This window comes from Podarcis gaigeae (assembly GCF_964106915.1).
Source record: "Podarcis gaigeae genome assembly, chromosome: 2".
In the NCBI taxonomy this organism is placed as follows: domain Eukaryota; kingdom Metazoa; phylum Chordata; class Lepidosauria; order Squamata; family Lacertidae; genus Podarcis; species Podarcis gaigeae.
In genome coordinates, this window is record NC_139679.1 from 103,401,667 (window position 1) to 103,425,936 (window position 24,270).

General features: G+C 41.7%; 1 protein-coding gene across 7 annotated transcripts in view; it reads right to left on the reverse strand.

Annotated features, from left to right (window-relative positions):
* Nucleotides 1-24,270, reverse strand: part of PTPRG (protein tyrosine phosphatase receptor type G) — a 548,154-nt gene that overhangs the window by 327,656 nt on the left and 196,228 nt on the right. The gene's annotated exons all lie outside the window — the stretch shown is intronic.

Sequence of the window (24,270 nt, forward strand, 5' to 3'; positions counted from 1 at the left end):
CGAATGAAGGTTTATTTGAATTTATAGTGAAGAGCCATGCAGTATATTACTTTCCTAAATGTCCTAACCAAGCAAAAATCCACAATCGACATAAGGAAAGTTCAACATCATGATACACTCTACAAAATGTGAACCGCTGACGACACACACTGCATTTTATGTCATTAAAAGCAGGAGGAACAAGACCCGTTTCATTAATCACAAGAGTATATCATTTTTCTCCTAAGGACTTCCCTGGATGGCCTCTGCATCCAACTATCTCAAATGCTCCGCCGAGGACTTGCCACGAGGCACAAATTGAACTTGACAAGAAATGTAACATTTAAAACGAAAAGAAAAATTACTAACCATTATTTTTTCTGCCAGCAGCAGGCTATGTAGAATTTCCATCAAAGTGAATTCAGCTGCTTAAATAAAGTATATTCAACACGCTCAGTAGACTGAAGTAGTTTTGCCTTGGATTAAGTTATAATTGAGGTGAAATACTATATAGAATATAGAAAACCTCGGGAAGGCTGCAGCGATGCACCGAAGCAAGATCTGCTATGAGCCGTAATCCAGTTCAAAGACGGATCTAAGGGAACACGACCGGTGTGGCTGCACCAGGCATGGAGCTTCTGGGGCCCCCAGACTGTGACATCCAACGGAAGGCGAGGGGCAGGGGGCACAGGAGTTTGGTGTCACACAGGGTGCCACTGAAATTTGAGACACCAAGGTCCACCACTGTCCGGTGAAGCACATAGGTCAGTTCTGCATAGGTAGATCAGTCATGTGTGCAAGAGCAGTGCACTGTTGTCAAAATGGGGGAGGGGATACTTGTTTTGCATGCACATAAATGGTCATGCTATATCACAGGCTATAGCTGTAAGAGGAAATAATATATATATTATAGCCAGCAATTGTTAGTCGCAAGTAATGAGATGAAAGTAATGGAATGAAGCTTAACTGTTAGTAACCCAAGTCCTACTGACTTCAAAGGGGATTAATCTGAACTGACAAGTACATGCACACACAAAAGTGTGTGTGTGTGTGTGTGTGTGTGTGTGTGTGTGTGTGTGCAGACAAGTGTCCTCTCCTGCCTCATTCCACCACCCACCACATATGGTAGGGCAGCCTTCTACCAGATGAATCTTCCCATACCTTTCAATCTTCATCTGAGGCCACTTTGATGCCTCTCAGGCTCAAGGAAAACATCTTTCTTAAAAACTGTTTATTTGCCCGGACATCCCAGCTTCTCTTATAACTGGTTTTAATAGTTCTTAGAGTTTGGCCCAGTTTTCTCATTGACATTGCTGTTTCTCTGCGGTTTTTGTATTCCTCCCTGCCTTTCAGATCTATGCAGAGGCATACCTAGGCGCTCTTGTGCCATTCGCAAGGAGCTGTATCAGCACCGCCGCCGCCCAACCCAGTCCACTGCGCTTTGGCAAGGAGATGTATTGGCACCTGCAAAGCCGGGAGAAACTGTGGACCAGACACACACACACACACACACACACACACACACACACACACACACACTTCATTGCCTTTCACACTCTGCCAGTGACTTCCTTCACAGTCATTAGGGTTGGGTATCTTCTGCTCCGGTCCTCCTCCTCCATCATCATCATCTCCATCATCTGCCTGCCTTTCTGCCTCTCTCCCTCCCCTGGTCCTGCAACTCTCACCAGCTCTCTCCATCTTTCATCCCGCAGCTCACACTTGTAATAGCACTGCTGGCCCACAGCAAGCCTGTAGCAACAGTCGACACCAGGGATTGGATTGCTTTGCCAAGGTGCCCAGAGCAGTGGAGGAATGGCCCAGAGAATTCATCAGTGGGCTCCTGGCCGCTCCAAGCCAGACTGAAGAGGCATTATTTTTGCACCCTCTTGAGCCTACGCCCTTGACGTTGGCCAACCCCTAGGTATGCCCTTGAATATATGCCAGCATTGTAGATTATGTTGAAGGGCAACAAACAGTTTTACTAAGTGAATAAATTTGATTATTTTTACTGGAAAATGTTTCCTTAAAATACTGGCTGTTCCTCTCCATCAGTGGAGCCTCACAAACCATGATGTTAATCATCAACCTAGCAGGGATAATATTTTGATAGCACAGACATGGTACAGATGTTTAGGATCGGGTCATAAATTTAGTGGCTGAAAGAGGAATAAACACATGAGGAAGGAAATCATGTGAATATTTCTCACGTTTAGTTCAACTTGTGAACAAACACAATGTCTCACTGGGGGTGGGGGTGGGGGTGCGGGATTTGATTCTTTGCCAAGCTTGCCTAGAGCAGCTATCACTACATAATATTTTCTAACACTGAAGATTTCGGTGAGTGGAAAGCTATTCACTTTCCCAAAATATACTAGTTCCAATAACCCAGATAAGGGCTCTTTTTTAAAAACAGGTTTTTAACACAGAGAGATGCAAGTGCGTTCCAATTAGAGCTTCTTCACCTCTACCGCAGCATGTCCCCCGGGCACTGAGTAAGCAACTTCATCAACAGTTGTTGATAATGACGTGTCACCTATCAAGATAACAGTCTGGATGCTGTAATAACATCTGTTACATTCCTGTGTTAGGAAACTGGGAGCATAGTTTTTGAACACATCAAATTTTACTTTTAATTACCCTGTTACACCTTCTGTTCCGCTATTAGCCAACATTAACCCATAAGGTCATTTCCAAGCACTTGGGATGATATAAAAATTGCTCCTATGAAGTTAAGTGTTTCCATGTGGGCACAAAGCAGAGAAAAGAATTTTTTTTTCTCCATGTAAAGTCGTATTTCACAGAGAATTAATAACATTCTCTCTCGTGTAATTCTAAAGTGCAGCTCTAATGAATTCTCCCACTGAAGGTTTGCGAAACCAAATGCACAGTCTCAGGTCAAAGAGCTGCAAATAATTGGACTAAGAGTCTGTTTCAGGCTCACCTTTATAATGTAAATATAGTGGAGCAGCCCAATATTTTATACGTGGTGGGTTAGGTTTCTGGAGAACATTCTTCAATGCGGCAATGTGATCATTTTAATTTTCAAAGCTCCTAATTGAATTTTGGGTATTAGTATCAGGTACCACGATTATATAAATCCATTTGCCGGGTGTTCTGTGCCTGGTCTGTGCTTTCTATTTGCGGCTCTTACGAGCCTGTTCCAATTTAAAACAATCTACTGCCTACCTAGCAAAACATTTTTCTCACTTCCCCACCACTTTGCTATCATCACAGAGAAACATAATGTCTTATTTAAATGGAGATGAGCCTAGAGATGGAAGCTAGAGATGGATAGCCTCAGCCATCCCACGGTTTTTTGCATTAGCCAGAGGCAGAATAGCTCTGACAGGTCACTTGCTTTTGTGCATTTCCGTCAGGGGACCATTCCCTTTGGTATATTTGAAGTTCAACCTTGTTTTAAACTGTCCCCAAGTGATGCAACTTCAGCAGCCCTAGATTTATTGACCCTGCGCCTACCCCTTCACTATTATGAAGTTTCAGAAAGCGCAAACAGCAGTCTCCGAGATGAGTAGTGCAGCAATGCAACACAGGGCTGGATTCCTGAGCCCTACCACTTCTTCAGTGTAAAGAGAAATAGGCTGTAAAACACCAAGATTGCCTCTGGAATCTCAGGGTATTCAGCTGGAGGGATTCAAACAGATATCGGTTGCTCAATTAAAGTGAATTCAATGGGAAGGACCATAGCTCATTGCAGAGCATCTCTGCCTTGCAAGCAGAGGTTCAGTCCCCACTGGCATCTTCAGGTAGAGTTGGCAGAGACTCCTGTCGAAAATCCTGGAGAGCTGCTGCCAGCCACTGAGCAAGATGGACCAATGTTTGTGATACTTAGTATAAGGTAGGGATGCCATATTTCAAAAAGTGAAAATCCAGACAGATCTGCAAAATCACCAAAAACACTGACGACATGGGTTGCCGTATGTCTGGCCATTGGAAACAGTGTCCAGGCAGAAATCACTGAAATGTCCAGGAAAATATAGTATAAGGCAGCTGTTGTCAGGCGTCAGAGAATCCGCCCCCCCCTCCCCATGGTAGGCTGCCAGGAATAGATCAACAAGGGAAGTTCTTACCCATGTCTTTTATTCAATCTTCACAGAGAGAGGCGTAGAAATGCAGCCGCTTGGAGTAATGGCACTGCTTCAAGTAACCTCCACCCCCCTCTCTCCTCAATCGTCACCACCCCCCTCTCTCCTCAATCGTCACCAGAACCACCCACCTTATGGTGGCCACTTAGGGACATTTGTCTCCGAGCCCTTTGCTCTCCTACTTTCTACCCAGTAGATGGGTGTTTGGAATGCTTTCTCCTCTGTCCAGTCCCTGACAGCTGCCTATACTCTGACCCGGATACAACAAATCCACTTGAGAGAGACAGGATGGAGTTCTTGTGGTCAGGAAGTGATGGGAAAATGCACTGGAAAGTTTGATTATTGATTAATGGGAAGGTGTATGAACACGGTGCAACCATGTCAGGTTCAATGCTCGATAAACAGGCTGCCCAAAAATGTGTGTATGTGTGCTTTTTTTAATCAATCAGGAAAGAAACCTGTTGCTAACAAAAAGAACCAGCAGGACCAGCATTAATAAGAAGTGAGAAGCGATGATTCTGTTAAAGGAACCTATTTTCAACAGAAAAATGTTGCCTCTCTCTTAAGTGAACCCTTTTCCCTTTCTCCTCCTGGGGAATGTGGCTTTCATTTTCAAACATTTCTGGCCCTAAAGGTGGTAAAGATAAGATTCTCGGTGAACGTAAACGCGATTTCCAGAGGCTTTGGAATTTAAGTATCTTGCATTTCAACTCTTCGGTCTTTCCTCAAGAGCAGGAAGGGGAAGCAGGTCTTCTGAGCATGGCTTCACTTAATTCAATACTTTGTTAAAAGCACCCTTGCCATTTACAAAACCTGAACTCATGCTGTTCTGTAACTTTAACTAGTCATCCGTCTAGGGCTGGGGAGACCCTGGTTCAAATCCCCGCTCAGCTATGAAGTCCCCTGGAAAGGCACTTACCTCTAGGTCTAACCTACCTCAAGGGTGGCTGTGGGAATAAAATGAGGAGCAGGAAAACAGGTGGGATAGAAATGCAATAAAACAAATGCTACACCATCCTGTTGCTTCTGGAAGCAATCTGAAGAGACAGCAAACAGGAAGCTGGGTGCTTCCTCTTTCTTCAACCTGGTCAACCATTGTGGTAGGTAATGCCAACTTCAAAGGAATGCTTATTGGAAGGGGGGCACGTGTAAAGGCATACATTGGGCCTCTATCCTGGGCTGAGGTGCACAGTACCCAAAGACCTCTCAAAATATCTAAATGTGTGCTAAGTAAATGCTCAATGCTCGTCTAAATGATTATGGTGAAGAAGCAAACTTCCTCTGCTACTCACTGGATGGTACACAGCACTCTTCCTTCCTTCAGCTGTTGAAATCTAAATAATTTAAAATTTTGTATCATCAACAAGATCAGTATTTTTCTCAATTAGCTTCTTTCCCTCACACCGCAAATAAGCTCCAACCCTTACATAAATCTTGTTGCAAGGCCTGAATGAATGGCAAGTAAATGTAATCCCTTTTGGACGATTGTGGCACATAGCCAAGGCAATACCACAGTATCCAGAGATGTACGCCTCATAATGAATGCGTAATCTTTTCTACACAGACCCCTGGTAATTAGGCCACAGTAAATCTTGGATTTACCCAGTTTCTCAAATAACTTCACATCAACTTTGCATTTGACAACTCAATTTTAAAACAAAAACAACGAATAATAAAAAATATAAACAGCATGTTTCTAGGTGTTTAAACAGAAAATTGGAGCTATTATTTAGCTCTTATGATTCAAAGAGCACTTGAAATTTTCTGGGAACTCCTGAATTTACATCAGATGAACTGCACTGTTAGTAGTATCAGTACAGCTGTGATAACATTTCATTAAAAAAATTCAAAGAATCACATCCCTGCGCAGACAAAATTGAACTCACAATATTTGAAATATTCAGGGCAGAAGTAGCCAACATCCAGATAAATGTTGTACCACAATTCTCCTCAATCCAAGGGAGACTAGCCAAGGATTGGGGTGGTGGGGATTGTAGTCCAATGTCATCTAAAGGGCTCCTGGGTCATTTGATGCAGGAGACACAGAGCCAGGAGGAAGAAGGGAAGAACAAAGTTAGAACAAAGTGGTAGAAACTGGTGAACCAGCAGGAACAATGGAGATTGGGTGCTGTAGGAGAGAGAAGCAGCAGATGAATCATGGATGGCAAGGCAGAAGCAAGGAGACCCTTCCTCTACTCATTCATTTCCATGATTTCATATCCTTCTCCCTTCCCACACAAGTCAATGGAGCTGTGTTCAATTTTGATGGCATACATGACCCCTTGTACTGATGGTCCCTTAGCTTAGTTTGTTATTTATACCTATCCCAAGAAGGGATGGAGAACCTGTAGCAGTCCAAACGTTGTTGGATTCTTCTAACTCTTATGAGCTCCAGCCAGAAAAGCCAATGGTCAGGAAGGATGGGAGTTGTAGTCCAGCAATTTCCGGACGGCCACAGGTTCTCCACCCCGATCTAAAGGGCATATAGTGCTAGCAACACAGTAAGGTTGAAATGTGCCAACTTCATTAGAGTCAAATGTGGTGAGGTCTGAATCTAGTCCTTAGCGCCTGAAACAACAGGACCTTATTCACTCAGGACTGCTGTGTTCTAGCAGAAGGATGGGATCATATCTTCCCTTTTTTACATGGCAAGGTTGACACCATAATTAAACTGCATAGCTAGATTCCTGCCATCACTTCAGGGAAACCAAGTGGAGAGCAAAGTTAATGTGCAGCTCTTTCTGGCTGCTAGATAAAGTGCATCCCTGCAGGAAATTAGGAGAGGAGTGGTGCATCTGCACTTCCCGCTATGGGCCTTGATTCACAACTAGAAGAAGCAAGCAGAAATCAACTCACAAGACACAGTGCTATCCATGAGTGGAGGAACGTGATGATGGAGCTGGCTTCAAACTAACCTGACATATATGCTAACCTAGCATGTAAGCTAACCTATATTCTGCTCTTTGTCCACTTTGGTTCTGCCAGCCAAAAGGAGGGAAAGTAATCTTCAGAGAAAAACCAGCCGTGCCTCCTCAGCTTCCTACCAAAGCCAGCAGGATGTTAAACCTTCGTTCGCAGTGACTCAAGGAGGAGGCAAGCATGTTAAGTTATCCTCCGTCTTCACACCACAGAGAACGATAGTGCGAATGCAGGCTGCCTCCAGCAGAGAACGGCAATTGCAAAGCGGAAGTAGGTGTGAATCACAACAGTACGGGAACATTCAGTCTTTTAGCATGGAGGAGGAGGAGGAAGTGAAGCAAGAGCTAGTTTACACTATCCCACCTCCTCACACTGAAACCTATTCCACGGTGAATAATTTTACTCCACTATTTCCCCCTACCCCAATCGCCCTTATTGGGAACTGTGGTGGTTGAAATCCGTGCTAAAACTGGGCAGCACTGATGCTCTGAGGCGTTTCTATGGCACTTTACTGTAGTGCATACGCTGCTAAATACAGACTCCTTATTTCCTCATCTCTAATCGTTTTCTAAAAGTGCATATGCTTCCCTATCACTTTAATGTGCCTCTGCTGAAAGCAAGGCATGCCTGTGTTGCTTCTGAGGCTTTGCTTTTTCATATTGCAGATTAGCATGAATTGCTGAAATAAAAGGATGGAGATGAATCTGGAAGAAATACACTGGGGCATAGCAAGGATCTGCTCAGCAGCATGCTCATGCAAAGCAATTTTTGAAAGGAAAGGTACTTCTAGGTGGTCTAGCTGGTTTCCCAACATCAAACGGAACAAATCAGGGACAAGGTCTCTGCATAAGAGTGATGTGTTCACAAATACAGTGGTACCTCAGGTTACAGACGCTTCAGGTTACAGACTCCGCTAACCCAGAAATCGTGCTTCAGGTTAAGAACTTTGCTTCAGGATAAGAACAGAAATCGTGCTCCGGCGGCGCGGCAGAAGCAGGAGGCCCCATTAGCTAAAGTGGTGCTTCAGGTTAAGAACAGTTTCAGGTTAAGAACGGACCTCCGGAACGAATTAAGTACTTAACACGAGGTACCACTGTACTGAAAAAACAAAACAAAGGCATGGATGGTTATGAAAACACAAATAAATGTCAATCAAGGAGGCATTACTGCATGCTCTGAATGCAGAAGGTCCCATGTCAGCGCAGTATAGTGGTACCTTGGTTCTCAAAGGCCTTGGTAATCAAACGCCGAAAAGTAAGTGTTCCCATTTTCAAACATTTTTTGGAAACCAAACATCCGATGTGGCTGTCGGCTATGGTTTCCGGGGCACCTGCACCAATCAGAAGTGGCGCCTTAGTTTTCAAACATTTCGGACGTCGAACAGACTTCCGGAACGGATTAAGTTTGGAGCTTTTCTTTTTGCTATTTATTTTGCCTTTTTTTTTTTTTTTTGAGGCTTTTTTGGTTAATTTGTTTTTGTGACTGTATGGAACCCAGTTCAGCTACTGATTGATTGATTGTGTGTGTGTGTGACTGTGGAAATGGATAAAAGCCCCCCATCCTAACAATGACTATCATCAGTGTAGGTAAGAAAAAATTATAATTTTAATTCTTATCATCTACAATACTGTCTTATTTATTTTATAGTACAGTACATCAATTATTGCTTTCATTTTATGAATCATTGGTCTCGTTAGATAGTTAAATTCCTGTTTTAGGGGTTGTTTTTAAAAGTCTGGAACAGATTAATCCATTTTGCATTACTCTCTATGGGAAAGCGTGCCTTGGTTTTGGAACACTTTGGTTTTGGAATGGAATTCCGGAATGGATTAAGTTTGAGAACCAAGGTACCACTGTACCTGGAAAGACTCCTATAAAGAATCATATAATTGTTGAGTTGGAAGGGACCCCCTGCAATGCAGGAATCTTTTCCTCAAACTAGCTCAGTTGGTAGAACATGAGACTCTTAATCCCATGGGTCATGGATTTGAGCCGTGGTCGTGGGTTTGGGGAAAAGATTCCTGCATTGGATGGGATTGGACTAGAAGATCCTTGTGGTCCCTTCAAACTCTACAGCTCTATGATTCTATGGGGTTTGAACCCACTACCCTGAGATAGTCTCATGTTCTACTGACTGAGCTACCAAAATATGAAACCCTGGAAAGGTGCAACTAGTCTGTGTAGACAGTACTGAGCCAGTTAAATCAGTATTCAGCAGCTAATGCGCATCCCCCTAAAGTATGGAGCTAATCCAAGATGATATATATGAATCCACCAAGGGGACCTTTAAAGAGACAGTGTTAGCTAGTCAAAATTTGGCAGATTCCACAACTACAGACAAATAAACAAAAACAGCAAAAGTTGAGAAGTCTCCACCCCATACACAAAATACAAACATAACTTCAGCCCACCAGTTAATATCAGTTGCTGCACAAATAATGTGTGAAATGATGTGAAAAGACATTACATTATGTCAACCTCAATTACTTCAACATCTTATAATGATGTGGATAGATTAGAAGATTTGTAATTAGTTCCACGTCTATGGTTAAGCGAAACATCGGCTCAATTCGGATGACAACCAGACTATGATTGTAAAGCTTAAGTACAGTTTAGCAACCTCCAGGTTGGCAAATCATACTTACAGCCTTCACTTGAGCCACTGCCCTATCAAAACGCAAGGACTGAAAAGCACACAAGTTACTCTTAAGCATACCCTTTTTTAGATTCACAGTCCTCCAAGAACGCGCTAAAATATGTGTGGAACGTGAAACTGAATTTTGGGTTCTAGCAATGCTTAGTTTGCTTGGACATTCAAACTGAGCTGCTGAGTTGAATGAACTATTTAAAAAAAAAATTGAACGACTCTATAGAAGGCAGGTTCCCTATGTACAAGCTTCACCTTACTGATAAAATTGCCTGTGGTTATGCACATTTTAAGAATGGCGCTTTACGAACTTCAGTTTGGACCTGAACTACATAAAGGTAAAGTTACCCCTTTAGGTAAAGACCCCTGACAGTTACGTCCAGTTGTGAACGACTCTGGGGTTGTGGCACTCATCTCGCTTTACTGGCCAAGGAAGCCAACGTTTGTCTGCAGACAGTTTTTCCAGGTCATGTGGCCAGCATGACTAAGCCACTTCTGGCAAAACCAGAGCAGCGCATGGAAACACTATTTACCTTCCCGCCGGAGCAGTACCAATTTATCTACTTGCACTTTGATGTGCTTTCAAACTGCTAGGTTGGCAGGAGCTGGGACCAAACAACAGGAGCTCACCCTGTCGCAGGGATTCGAACTGCCAACCTTCTGATCGGCAAGCCCACGGCTCAGTGGTTTAGACCACAGCGCCACCCGCAACCCGCACTGTACTACATAATGAACCCTAATTAGGCAGTAGAGTGGAGTGTGTACTGCAGGTGGCAAGGAAGCTGCCTTTGCACTGAGTCAGACTACTGGTCCATCTGAGTCAGCATTCTCTACACACTGATTGCCATAGGTTCTCCAGGATTTCTAGTGGGAAATTCCCAGCCCTACACTGAGAAACCAGAAATTGAACTTGCAAGCTCTACCACCAGCTGGGCTACTGAAATACAGGTCCTGAAATACAGGTCCTAGATGGATAGTTGTTTCCAATGTTTTCAAACACTGGAGCCATATTTTGCCCAAGCATGCATTTGGATAAGCATTTGGTGAGAGTGCAGTTGTTGCAACCCACACCTTAAGGCAGTCTATGCCCCACCAATGGGTCCTGACCACCCAATGAAGACCAGAATTCTGAATCCCCATCTCTGCATTTCCCTCCATCGGCTTATTTATGGGGATGGGGAGAAGTGAACTGATCTAAAAGCAAACGCTTCAATCTGTGACACCCGTGATGCGAAAGGCACTCTCTCTTTGAAGGAGTCTAATACTATTTAAACTATCTAAAATATCCATCTCCTTACCTGCCTATATATAATGTAAAATTGAAATAAACAGGCAAGTTGCTCCAAGATGTGTCAGGCTATTTAAATGGAAACTGTTACCATTCGTCTCAGGCTGGCAGTGTGAAATCTCAGAAGATGGGAAATTCAGTACAAATAAATGACAAGGTATATATGTGCAGTCATTTCGTGTCGTACTTTGAAATGTCAGTCTAGCAATGAACAAATGGGCACACTATTTCTCTAAACCTTTTATGCACAGACCTTACAGCACAAATAGAAAGTCCATGGCCAATGGATTCCTAAACGAAAAAATTCAACACGCAGAAAGTGGGGTTGATTTTTTAAAACAACAACACAAAGCTCATTTTAACATTCAGCACTTAGCAGAAAAATAAGCATATGAAGGATGGGAGAGAGGGGACAATAGGCCTTTACTGAACATATTGAGTTCAGGGGCATTTGTCTGTTCATTTGTTTATCTATTAAAGTATATATTTATCATAAAATACCAGGTCAGTGCACTACAATGTGCATACAATAAAACACCATTAGAAAAATACAAAATTATAATTAAAACTACTGGCCAGTCAATAATGATTTAAACCCTTGCATCTTCTATGATGTTGGAAGCAAACTCCTTATCTGTTAGGCACTTATATAGCCACTATGTGGACCAAGCTGCATTTATAAATAATTGTGTCATCTGAATTTATTTATTAACTGAAAAAGAAGTTAAAATGCAGTAAGTTAAACTGGTATTCATAACTGTGGGAGAGACTTCTAAAAACAATGTGTCAAGACCTACCGTATTTTTCGCTCTATAGGACACACTTTTTCCCCTCCAAAAATGAAGGGGAAGTGTGTGTGCGTCCTATGGGGCGAATGCAGGCTTTTGCTGAAGCCTGGAGAGCGAGAGGGGTCGGTGCGCACCGACCCCTCTCGCTCTCCAGGCTTCAGGAAGCTATCCGCAAGCCTTGGGAGCCCGCGGGAGTTCCCGCCGGGCTCCCACAGCTTGCGCAGAGCTGCCTCTATCCCGAAGCCCGAGCACGCTGAGCAGTCCTCCCACGGCTTGCGGAGAGCAGCTTGTTCTGGGGGCTGGGGAAGCTCTGGCTTCCCCCGCCCCAGCCCCACGCCTCGGGGGGGGGGAATAATTTTTTTTCTTTATTTCCCCCCCAAAAAACTAGGTGCGCCCTATGGCACTTAGGCATTTTCAAGCTGGGGCACTCCTTGGATAAATAGCACTATGCAGCAAAATGGCAATGCTTCAATAATGTTTTCCAAAGAAGAAAGCACACACACACAAAAGAACACCACCAAAAGAACACACCTATAAACTTTGCAACATAGCTAATCAGATTCAAGGAAATTAGTAGCACTAGGAGTGAAGAATGAAGTGCAGAAAAATGTCATCCTTACAGATAGATATGTTCCATGCAATTAATCATGTGGATGCAAGCAATTTTCTGCTATCCTTGTATGTACTGCAGAAAAGAGATAAACAATACAGAAATATGTGCATCCACCATCCCTGGGAGATAGACTTATTTGGCTGCAAAAGCAAATAATCACTTATTGTCTGAATTCCTTATGGCTTTGTAGAAGCCATGCGTACATTTCTGATTAAGCTGTAGTGCTCGTCTCCTACCACTGAGGAGAAGACTTCATCACTGTATCTTTAACTTTTAAATGTCTAGCTTTATGTTCAAAACTTAATTCTGAAATATTGGAATGAACTATGTGATACTTCCTGAGATTCTCCCAGGCGGAAATCCCAATTTTAACCACCAAAAAAAATCTCAGGAATCACTTCTGTAAGTTAATGAGCCCTGTCAGCCATTCAAATTAAGCACTCTATTGTGCAAGGAGCTAATTATGCTAAGATTAAACCCAGAGAGTGATGGGGACATTTACTGTATTTCTAGCAATTAGAACAGCTCTCAGTCCTGAAGAATACAACTTGTATTTCATAATATTGAAAGATGCCACAGCTAATCCAATTTTAAAAAGTGTGTGTGTGTGTGTGTGTGTGTGTGTGTGTTTCATGAATGTGCACAACCTGGACTTCCTTTCTGGAATACTGTGCAAATTCATCAGTTCCCTTTGCATTCACAATATCTAATTATCACTGTTACATGTGGTCTTTTTTGTCACAGTTCCCACTAAATCAAAATGTTCAAGGCTGGAACTCAACATGGACTTGCTAGCATTTTTCCCCTTCCTGAGAGGCAATTAAATAGTAAATCCTTGTTTCTTTTCACTGTGGAAGGAATGACCCTGGAACTTCTGTTCACTTGATGTAGTAATTAACAACTCTGGTATTTTTTTCACCAGTATCCTTTTCCATTCCTGAATACCCTTCCCTTTCATGTGTGGACCCTTAATGCACACTATATAACCAATGCAATTTGATCCCAGTGATCTTATTTTCCTTACATACTGTAGACAGTTTCAGATATAATCAACAAATCAAGATTTGGCCAGCAAATCACACACTCCCCACTTCCATCACACAATTGGATTCTCTCCCTGATTTCCTGAGAAAACCCTATAATTTGGGGAAAGAGTAGTTCTGGTTTGGAGTGAAATGCAGACTAGAGTTTACCAATTCCAATGTAATGCATAAAACTATGGTTTATTCAAACTACGAGGTCAGAACAGGCCTCAAAGCATATTAGGGGAAAGTAAGTAAGTATGCAGCCCTGAAGACCATTCACACAGGCCAAACCACCATTTCACTGAACAAGTCCTCTCAGTTATGCATGCTGATGTAAACTATCAGAAGGGATATTACATGTCCTGTAAGTTTGCCACAATTCAAAATGGAATAATATTGTTTGATGCTAACTCCAACATGAATTCATAACGCAACACAGCTACCACAACAATCAGTCTGGCGCCTGATATTATCTGTGGCCAGTGACTGATTTCTGTACTTCCACAGTAGTGATTAAAACCTGAAAACTGATGAAATGATTCAAAAATTCCCACAGCATAAAAACCCAGCGCAGAAAGAGCTTTTTAAGTCATCCATCTTGCTTACCAGATTCTGGGAAGGTAGCGTGACAGAGCCTTTGTGAGATCTCACGAAATCTCAGACGGCCCCTTCCAGCTGTTTCCCCCTGCTCTCCATTCATTCATTCATTCATTCATTTCCCCAATGCCTGCACAAAGCTGCAATCACATAGGTGAATCAGGTGCAAGTTGTAGATCTAGTGTATATCAACATAAACAGAGTTGGAAAGAAGGGTTGCCTTATATAGCAGTCCATGTTTCTGAACCATGGCATCTAACTAACACTGGTGGAGTCACCATCATCAAATGTGTGTCACGTGAAGTTACAGGCTACCCTGGTTTATCAGGAACCATGTGAATTACTTCCGAAGGAAGGGGGGGGCAGACCACACTATTTATGCAGTTCTCCTTATCATGGAAGGTAAGGTAAAGGTAAAGGTAGCCCTGACCATCAGGTCCCGTCATGGCCAACTCTGGGGTTGCGCCGCTCATCTCGTTTTATTGGCCGAGGGAGCCGGCGTACAGCTTCCGGGTCATGTAGCCAGCATGACTAAGCCGCTTCTGGCGAACCAGAGCAGCACACGGAAACGCCGTTTACCTTCCCATCGGAGCGGTACCTATTTATCTACTTGCACTTTATCGTGCTTTTGAACTGCTAGGTTGGCAGGAGCAGGGACCGAGCAACAGGAGCTCACCCTGTCACGGGGATTCGAACCGCCAACCTTCTGATCGGCATGTCTTAGGCTCTGTGATTTAACCCACAGTACCATCCGCGTCCCATAGTGGATGGTAGCTAGCTGCATAGTATGGAGCCAGCCAGCCTATACTCTGCTATCAACACATCCTCTAAGAAGCTCACCTTACACTTCCAGAATAAAGTCACACTGACAGCTCTAGCTATAGAGTGAGCACAGCAGAGAACATTATTTAATGGCTACCGAAGGCACTCTATTTCATTAATTAACCTTACTGGCAACCAAAGCTGCTTGATTCCTATGAATAAAGTCACTCAGAAGATCCTCAAAGTTCAGTCAATGAAGAAAGAGGATGCAACGGATGTTCCAGTGGTATTTTTTTGGAGTGGGTATGTGTATATACACGTACACAGCCAAAGAGATCATGAAGAAATTGGAATGACCAAAGATGGACTTTTTCAGTCACATATGCAGCTGAATGCCAATATAAACCATGCCATTTTCCTTTTGAGGAAAAGCACACAAAAACCAACTGCAATGCCATCAAATATCACACTTTACCTTCAGCAACATCCCTCAGGAATTCTTTGAAAGGAATCAGCTAACTTCTAACTTTCTGATTTCTTCTTTCAGTATAGATAATACTATTGGTAAATGATTTTCTACTCTCAGCTTGGAAAAAAGGCTGACGATACACATAAGTTAAAGCATATTAATTTCTATTAACTTTTGATGAATGTTAGTAGCCTTTTCCAATCCCTTCAAAAGCTCACTAAGTGCATCTTGAGCCTTTTATTCCTTAATCTGACAAAAGAATCTTTCATGTTTTATCTGCACCTCTATTCATTATGCTCACACTTCAGTAAAAGCTAGCCCTTTATTCCCTGACATTTCGCAGAATAGATTCCGACCTCCTTGTTGAGTATTGTAACAATGAGATCTCTTATATGATTGGTATTTCATTTTTTGTTCACTGGCTGTGTAATATATACTCTAATGGTTTGGCTTCCTCCTCTTGTATTTTACATATGATTATTTCAATCTGTGACCCCTGAAGGCTAATTTAGTAGCTCCCTAGCCTGCTATATTAACATATGTCTTCTTTAATTTTTTCTGAGTCTTTTGTCATTATACAAAAGAGTGCATATCCTCTCTGTATTCATGTATTTAGCTGTTCTTTTCAAGCAGGAAGGTTAATTTTAAGATACGTTGATCCCAAATCACTTTGCCGACATCCAAACTAGAACTTTAAAATAAATGCCCCATATTATAATTCTAAATTACATCATGGGGCAAAGTTAATGATAATAATAAATATGAGCAGTAGCTCTGAAAAGTCCCAACAGATGTTTGCTGACAACAAATCAGAAAAGTCCAAGGGGCATCCCTACTGGAATAATTGGGCACATCTGCACGTCACAATAAGCTAAAGTTGCCCTCTCACTGCAGTTTATTGTTCCCAGTTGCTCTTCCTTCACTCCTCCCTGGGCGCAAGTGGGAGGAACAAACCAGGAAGCCACATCTGAACCTGAAATTGTGGTTTGGTGCTCCCTAACAAGCCAGGCTTCATAAGCCAATGGCAAACCATGGTTTACAGCTGGCTAGCAATTCAAGATTGTCCAGCAACAGAATCCTGGGTTTGGATGTCAGGGGAAGCCAAACTGAATTGCAGGTTTCTGCTTTGTTTCTTCCATTCCACCAGCACAGTGCTCATGCACAATGCACTATGATAAACCAACAAGCCTAGCTTACCTTTGCAAACACAACCACACATTTCTATGAATTGGAAATTAGAACAGAAACAGATCACATAGTAAGATACATCTTGCCTTTTCACTAAAACCTTGCCTTTCTAACACAACATACATACACACACACACGACACACACACACACATTTTTAAGGACAGGGTGTTCTCCAGAGCCCTGAATGGTCAAAGAAGTGTGTGACCCAAGATAAAGTGTTAGCTATGCTACCTCTCCAGAGTGGTATCTCATCTGCTGAGACTGTTGGAACCACACTATCTCATCCATCTAGCATTCTGGAGGACATGTGATTAAGTGGGAGTTCTTTACAGAAATAAAATGTGTTTTCTTAATTTTGCACGGGTGATGTTGACAGACTGAGCTGTAACTTTCTCAGTTGCTCTAACAGCAGGGCAGACACATTTGACAGAAATATTTAATGGACATAAGTCAAGTGCTGGTATCTACAGTTTAGTCCCTTACTGCCTTCTAGGTTACACCTATATATCAGTGATTGGGATTCCCAAGGTTTTAATCTGTAAATATTACGATTAGCTGCAGGAGAAACAGATAGCAAAGCTGCACCCCAAGTACTGGGATGGAGAAGTTGGAAGGGGGAAGAGTAGAGAAAATTCCAGTCATATTAGCAGTTGGTACAATTTGGATAGATAATAAATAGTGGGTATGAATCAGTGATAAAACAGGGTGCAATTGCACACATCCAGCATCAATCACCAGCTTAACCATTTCTATCCCAGTGCAGTCCAAGTCCCAAACGTATATGCCAATATGGAGTTTTTATAGTTAAACACAATTATTCAACAACTCAGATTAAGGTCAACCTATTTCATGCAAATGAAGGGCTTCCTCTGTAACAAATTGCTCTTAATCAGAGGGCATGGACAAGAAATTCTGCCTCCCCCCAAACCATTACACTTGTTTCGGGCTAGGTAATTAAAAGAGTTAAATGAATTTTCAGTCATCTACCTTTAACAACTTGATTTGTCTCCCTGCTCAGTGAGCTAATGATTCAGATAGCCTTAGCCAAATAGAAGGGGAGGGCGATTCCAAGTAGAGAAATAGGAAAAATCCAAGTGAAGGTTGATTAAATGCTAACCAAGTAGCCAGGATGTTGCTTAATTGGTAACCCCAGTGGTTTTAGGAAAGGAGTGATGCCATCCCTTGAAATCAGATACACAGTTAATTGGTATAGATTACATTTCTCAAACAGAAAAGGAGCAAAAACAAACAGTAGGCAATATGAGGTGTGAAAGAGAACAGGCGTATCAGAAAAAGAAAAGTATGCCATTGCTTAGTAATGCCTTGAGTCACACAGTTACAAATCTTTTGTCTGGAATCCTGTTCACATTTAAGCTTACAAAAATCCTTCAGATTCCCGTTAAGGTGAACATACAATTTGATTTTGTGTTGCCATCAGGGTCTGTCTCCCCAACTGTGCTGAAACAGAGAAGGTCTGGGGTCCGGTCAGTGTCTCTATGGGAAACTAATTGGGAAGACTATCCTTTCTGTCTTGAGTTCCATGAAGGAAAGGAAGGCTATCTTTGTGATATATATACAAATGGAATATGTGTGCCAAATCTAAGATATGTGTGTCTCTGACTAGTTTTGTTTGATTCATAAATCACAAACGCATAAAGAAGGTAACAAAATGATTTCTGAGTCACGATTTTAATGCAAGAGAGCACAATACTTCTATTTTTTGCTCAAGTGGATAAATAACACTCAGACCAACACAACAGGCAAAGGTGTTGGAGGCTACATCTAAACTTAATATTGTTAACCTGTACGGCCTCGGGCAACAAAGAAAGGGACCCTATCTCAGTGGCCGATACTATTTTATTTATACTATTTTATAAAATTTATAAACCGCTTGTTTGTCAAAACAACCACAACCGCAAAGCATTTTGCAAAAAGATAAAACAATATAACAGAGAAAAAAATCACATCTTGGTTGTCGAATGGCATGGCTCCCAAACAAATCGGCTCCTGAAAGCCACAAACCCGGAAGGGAGTGTTCCGGTTTGCAAACTTTTTTTGGAAACCAAACATCTGACACAGTTTCCGCGACTTCCAATTGAGTGCAGGAAGCTTCTGCAGCCAACCGGAAGCTGCACCTTTGGATTTTAATCCACTATGGGAGTCGAATGGACTCCTGGAATGGATTAAGTTTGACAACCGAGGTACCACTGTACTTCAAAACATGCAAAGTTAACATACTAAAACAGAACAAAAAAAAATTTCCTTCCAGTAGCACCTTAAAGACCAACTAAGTTAGTTCTTGGTATGAGCTTTCGTGTGCATGCACACTTCTTCAGAATCTGAAGAAGTGTATCTGAAGAAGTGTGCATGCACACGAAAGCTCATACCAAGAACTAACTTAGTTGGTCTTTAAGGTGCTACTAGAAGGAAAAAAATTTTTGTTTTGACTATGGCAGACCAACACGGCTACCTATCTGTAACTGATACTAAAACAGATTAAATTTTCTTCAGCTTTCTAAGCATCTGGGTAGGCTTGTCTAAACAATAATATTTTGAGCAGGCACCGGAAAAAGTACAGTGAAGGCGCCTGCTTGATCTCAGTAGGCAGGGAATTCCAAAGTGCAGGTGATGCCACACTAAATAACTGAGTTCTTACAAATGTGGAACGAGTATTACGTAGCAGTGCCAATTCTGCAGATTGAAGCGGTGGACTGGGAACATGTGGGATAAGGCAATCTCATAGGCAAACTGGTCTCAAGTTGCTTGCATGAAAGCGGTCCTAACTATGGCAGTGGTTTCCTTGTCTCCTTTATCCCCTCATCCCAAAAAACAACTTCACAGGAGTGCCTTTCTATAATTGCCAAGACCATCACATAAGACAGGGGTAGACAATATGGTGCCCTCCTGATGTTTGGGACAACAAAACCAGGAAGGTCAATGGCCAGAGATGATGAGAGCTGCAGCCCATAATTATCTGATGAGTGCAAGCAGGAAAATGGTTCACCAGCTAGAACTCCCAATAGTGCCTGTGGGAAACTTTTCCACTGCCTTGGTAAGAGGAGCGCCAGCTCAATATGCCATTATAAATAGAACCCAATTGAGCTGGATGTATTTATGGCTATAGTATTCTTACTGTGAGCTGACAAGGGGTTGTTTTTTCTGTCACCCCCCCCCCTTTTCTTTCCCTCTCTATTTTTTGCTTCTATTTCCTTATTTGTTAAATTTGATTTTTTTTAAAAAAAAAAATCAATAAAAGTATTAACAGTAAATAAATAAATGAAACCCAATTAGCTTTCAGCAGCGATTGCCAGAGCACTGTAAATAATAGAATCTGCCATGCCGTATCAATGTTTGGAGTTATGTGAGTATGTTGAGCTTCCCCTCATGTTCTTTATGCTTTTAGATTGTAGCGTCGTAAAAAGGCCAATGGATATACTTATCCTATAAATGAGAAGAACAAAATCTGCCGACTGAAAGATAATTATATGGATTTAAAATACTTCAGAAGCTTGTAAGAAAATTATGCCTTTGTTGTTAATACAGAAATTGGACCTATTGTTTCATTTCGTTTTGCTTTCAAAATAAAGCCATTACATACTGACAATTGAATGAAGTGTGCTTTTTTCTTGAAAACCGCTTAACCATATCCCTCTGTATTTTGTCTTACAGCTTCATCAATCCATTTCTAATTCATTTTGCAGGTTTACTCAAACAGCTGTGCCAAAGCAAACTGCAATTATGGATAAAATGAAAGCCACTAAAATCAGTTTATTTTCAAAGACTTCAATATGCAGAGCAACTTTTGTTTTTCAGCACTGATGGCTTAAGGGTAATAAATTTATTTGAAGTAAGTAATTGAAACATGAGAAGAGATTTCTTACCCAAAAAAATGGGAATAAACCCGCATAAGCCTCACATTTTAGAATAACATCCACTGGATAGTACCCAGTGGTGTCTGTGTGTTGAAGGATGGAATCTGACAGAAGAACAGGGGGAGATTTGGGAGTGTGATTTGCCCTCCCTCAAATAAATCTTCCTGCCTTCCCTAAATGCTCTGGAGAGTTGGAGAGCCCCACAGTACAGACTGCAAGGGAGCTGGAGGGGGAGGAAACATCAGTTAGCTCAGTTGGTTAGAGCGTGGTGCTGGTAATACCAAGGTCATGGGTTTGAGCCCCATAAGGGCCAACTGTATTTTCCTGGATTGCAAGCGTGTAGACTAGATGATCCTTAGGGTCTATTCCCACTCTATGATTCCAACTAAAAATTGCCTCTATTTCCCCCCACCACCACCCAAATATCATCTGGCAGATTACTTCCTTCAAAAGACAAGACACCATTGCATACCATTCATTACTGCTGTAGGGCAACAGTTTTACCAAAATGTTCACATATGTTTAAATTGTGGATAATCCCATCTAAGGGTTAAAATTCATGTGGATCAATCTCAAAAGATATCAAGTTCAAAGTGAAACAAGGAGCGTGAATCAGGGAAAGACATTACGAATTGCGAAAGTGCTTTGAGCGGTGTCACTGCGGAAAAAGAAGGCTGGGAGCAAAAGAACTAAACAAATATGGAATTTGTGGAGCTGGGCTAGGAGAGGGGAATCCCAAGGAGTTATACCAGATAGAGCAGGGGTCAGCAACCTTTTTCAGCCGTGGGACGGTCCACTGTCCCTCAGACCATGTGGTGGGCCGGACTATATGGGGGGGGGATGGATGAACAAATTCCTATGCCCCACAAATAACCCAAAGATGCATTTTAAATAAAAGCACACATTCTACTCATGTAAAAACACCAGGCAGGCCCCATAGATAACCCAGAGATACATTTTAAATAAAAGGACACATTATACTGATGTAAAAACATGCTGATTTAGAAGGCGATTGGGCCGCATCCAGCCCCAGGGCTTTAGTTTGCCTGCCCATGATTTAAACTAAAGATCTGTTTTTTTCTTTTTGTTTTTTATTAAAAACACACACACAAACAATAGCAAGTCTGGGCAGCAGCACTGTTCTCTGATTTAGGAAATGTTACACTCAATGAGTTTGCAGACACATATTCTCTCCATCTCTGATTAAGTGGCACCACCATCCATCCTTCACATCCATCCTGTGAAAACCACTGTGACTGATCTCGTCTCATTTGGAGCTGAAAATTACTCAGCCAATGGCACACCACTTTATTACAACAGAACAACAGGGGAGGCAGGGGGAAGCCAAACCTTCACTTTTCTTTTTTTATGGCGCACAGCTGACCAATATTTGAGGGATGCAAAAGGACCGGACTTCACAAACAACAGCCACATGCAAAAACTGCAAAGCTAAGACAAGCAGGCCTGTATGCGCCTCAAGGCAAGTTTTTGCTTCTTTTGACCCTCTTCCATCCAGCATCAACTCACTCTTGTGGCAAGCATCATACTGAGAAATCGCTTCTCTCCGTTTTTATTGGCAGTCCCGAGACTCAAAGCACAGTCTAGAAACGACACTTGAGGGCAAAGCTGTCACAGGGTAAAACTTAACATCCGCTCCAACCGTTTGACACAGCACATCTCACTACTACAACATGCTCAGCTCTTTGGTTTTTAGAAGAGTTTTTAAAGCTTTTTTTCATTCTTAAGGTATCAGATAAAGATGCACTCCTCTATCACACAGTCCCTAAGACTCAGTGGCCATGTTGAGGGTTTATAAAACAACACATTTTATAAGCTATGGAATTGTTTCTCATACTTTTTATTTTTTAAAAATACAGAAAAGTCAAATCCGACAGAGCCAAAAATGTAGGGAAAATAAAGGTGAAATGTGACTATTTCATGGCATGTCTGAATGGTGATTATTATTATTTTTAAAGGCAAGCCTTCCTTACTGCTCTAGCCTGCTTTCAACATGTATATTTTAACTCCCAGCATACCCTGAGGCAGTATTATGCCTCTCTACTTTGTACACAGCATGCTTCCGTTCCTATTATTTTACACATTTCAATTTCCTACCAAGTAATCATTCCAGTTTTCACAGACCATATTGCTTTTCTTGGAATTCATTTACAAGTTTTACACAAAACTTTTACTAAGCTCCTTAACTGAATGTTTTCAAACAAACAAGGAAAACAAGTTTGCATATCAAAGATCCAGTTTGTATTTAATCTCTTCCATAATTTTCAATATTATCAGCCAAACTTGAAAATTAGATAGACAGAGAGATAATATTTCTTTTACAAAGTTTTTTTTTATGAGAAAGAGGATTTTATGCATATGAGAAAAAGAATCACAAATACTAGTCTGCATTTCCAAGGGGGAACAGAACACATATATACAGTACATCAGAAAAATGCAGAGGGTTATTCAGACATTCAAATACAAGCAAACAGAATCACATGGGGGGAGGCACACAGTCGCATCTTGCACTAGCCCCTCCCCAAACTGTGAACTGTTGGGGCTGTTGTAGATTAGCATTGTGTGTGTTTTGAATACCCAGACTGGGCTACAGTAAGGAAATATGTGAAAGAAGAGCCATTCAGTGCCCAGGACAAGTATAATTTCAATCCCTTTTTTTCTTATAGTTTACTTCCCCGACTTCCTCATACCTCCCCTCTCTGTATTCCAATTTCTATTTTATTAATTCAGCAAATCCTTTCCCTTAATTTTCATTTAATTTTTGGCCTTTCTTTTCTTTTTACTTATCCATTACGGCTGGAAACCACATAATTTCTAAACCAACGTCATTCTAACATTCATTAATTTTGCAATGTTTCTTAAGATAGTCCTTAAATTTCTTCCAATCTTCTTCCGCTGTCTCTCTCCCCTGGTCTCGGATTCTGCCAGTCATTTCTGCCAGTCCCATATAGTCTATCACCTTCATCTGCCATACTCTGGTTTCTCTTCAGATCGTATAAATCTTTCGCCTTTTACTAAAAATTAATGAATGTTAGAATGATGTTGGTACAAATTTATGTGGTTTTAGCAGAAATGTTATAAAGGTTTAGGAAAAAACAGACTGTTAATTGGTGAAAGGAGGGAAAGTAAAGTTACATTAATATTAAGATAAATTACAGGACAAAAATTGGAAAAGATGGGAAGGATTTGCTGAAATAGCTAACCGAACTAGAATACAAAAAAGGGAAGTGTGAGGAGGTCAAGGAAACAAGCTAATGAAAGAAGAAGAAGAAGAAGAGTTTGGATTTGATATCCCGCTTTATCACTACCCGCGGCTAACATTCTTCTTTCCCTTCCTCCCCCACAACAAACACTCTGTGAGGTGAGTGGGGCTGAGAGACTTCAGAGAAGTGGGACTGGCCCAAGGTCACCCAGCAGCTGCATGTGGAGGAGCGGAGACGTGAACCCGGTTCCCCAGATTACGAGACTACCGCTCTTAACCACTACACCACACTGGCTCTTATAAAGATAAGTTATGGGAAGAGATGCTGTGTTTTTTAATTGTTTGTATTTTTCTGTTTTTCTTTTTTTCTTCTTCTTTTTTACTCATTGTGATGTGTTGACTTGCTTTTGTTTAATATGGTGTTTTTACTTTTGCCTTTTAACCCTTAAAACTTTAATAAATATTATTTTTTTTTTAAAAAGGAACTGTGGAGTTTGGCACTATTGAGATAATACAAGGCAAAGCTTTGGCCTGTTGCAGCCCAAGACACCCGATACAGTCAAGATCAGGGTTCCTGTTCTAGGAGTATCAGTGCAGGCATGGTCACTTCTTCCCAGCTGCCAGCTGATCAGGCGGTTGTTGTGCCACTGAAGAGGCAACATGGGTTGCCCATGGGTGCCTTAAAGCAACAGAGACCTAAGAATCCTAATTTGCAGTTACTGAGGAATTGAGGCCATGGAAAGGTCAGGATGGAGCAGGTAGTGGATATTCTCCTGGGAGTCAGTGATCACAAAA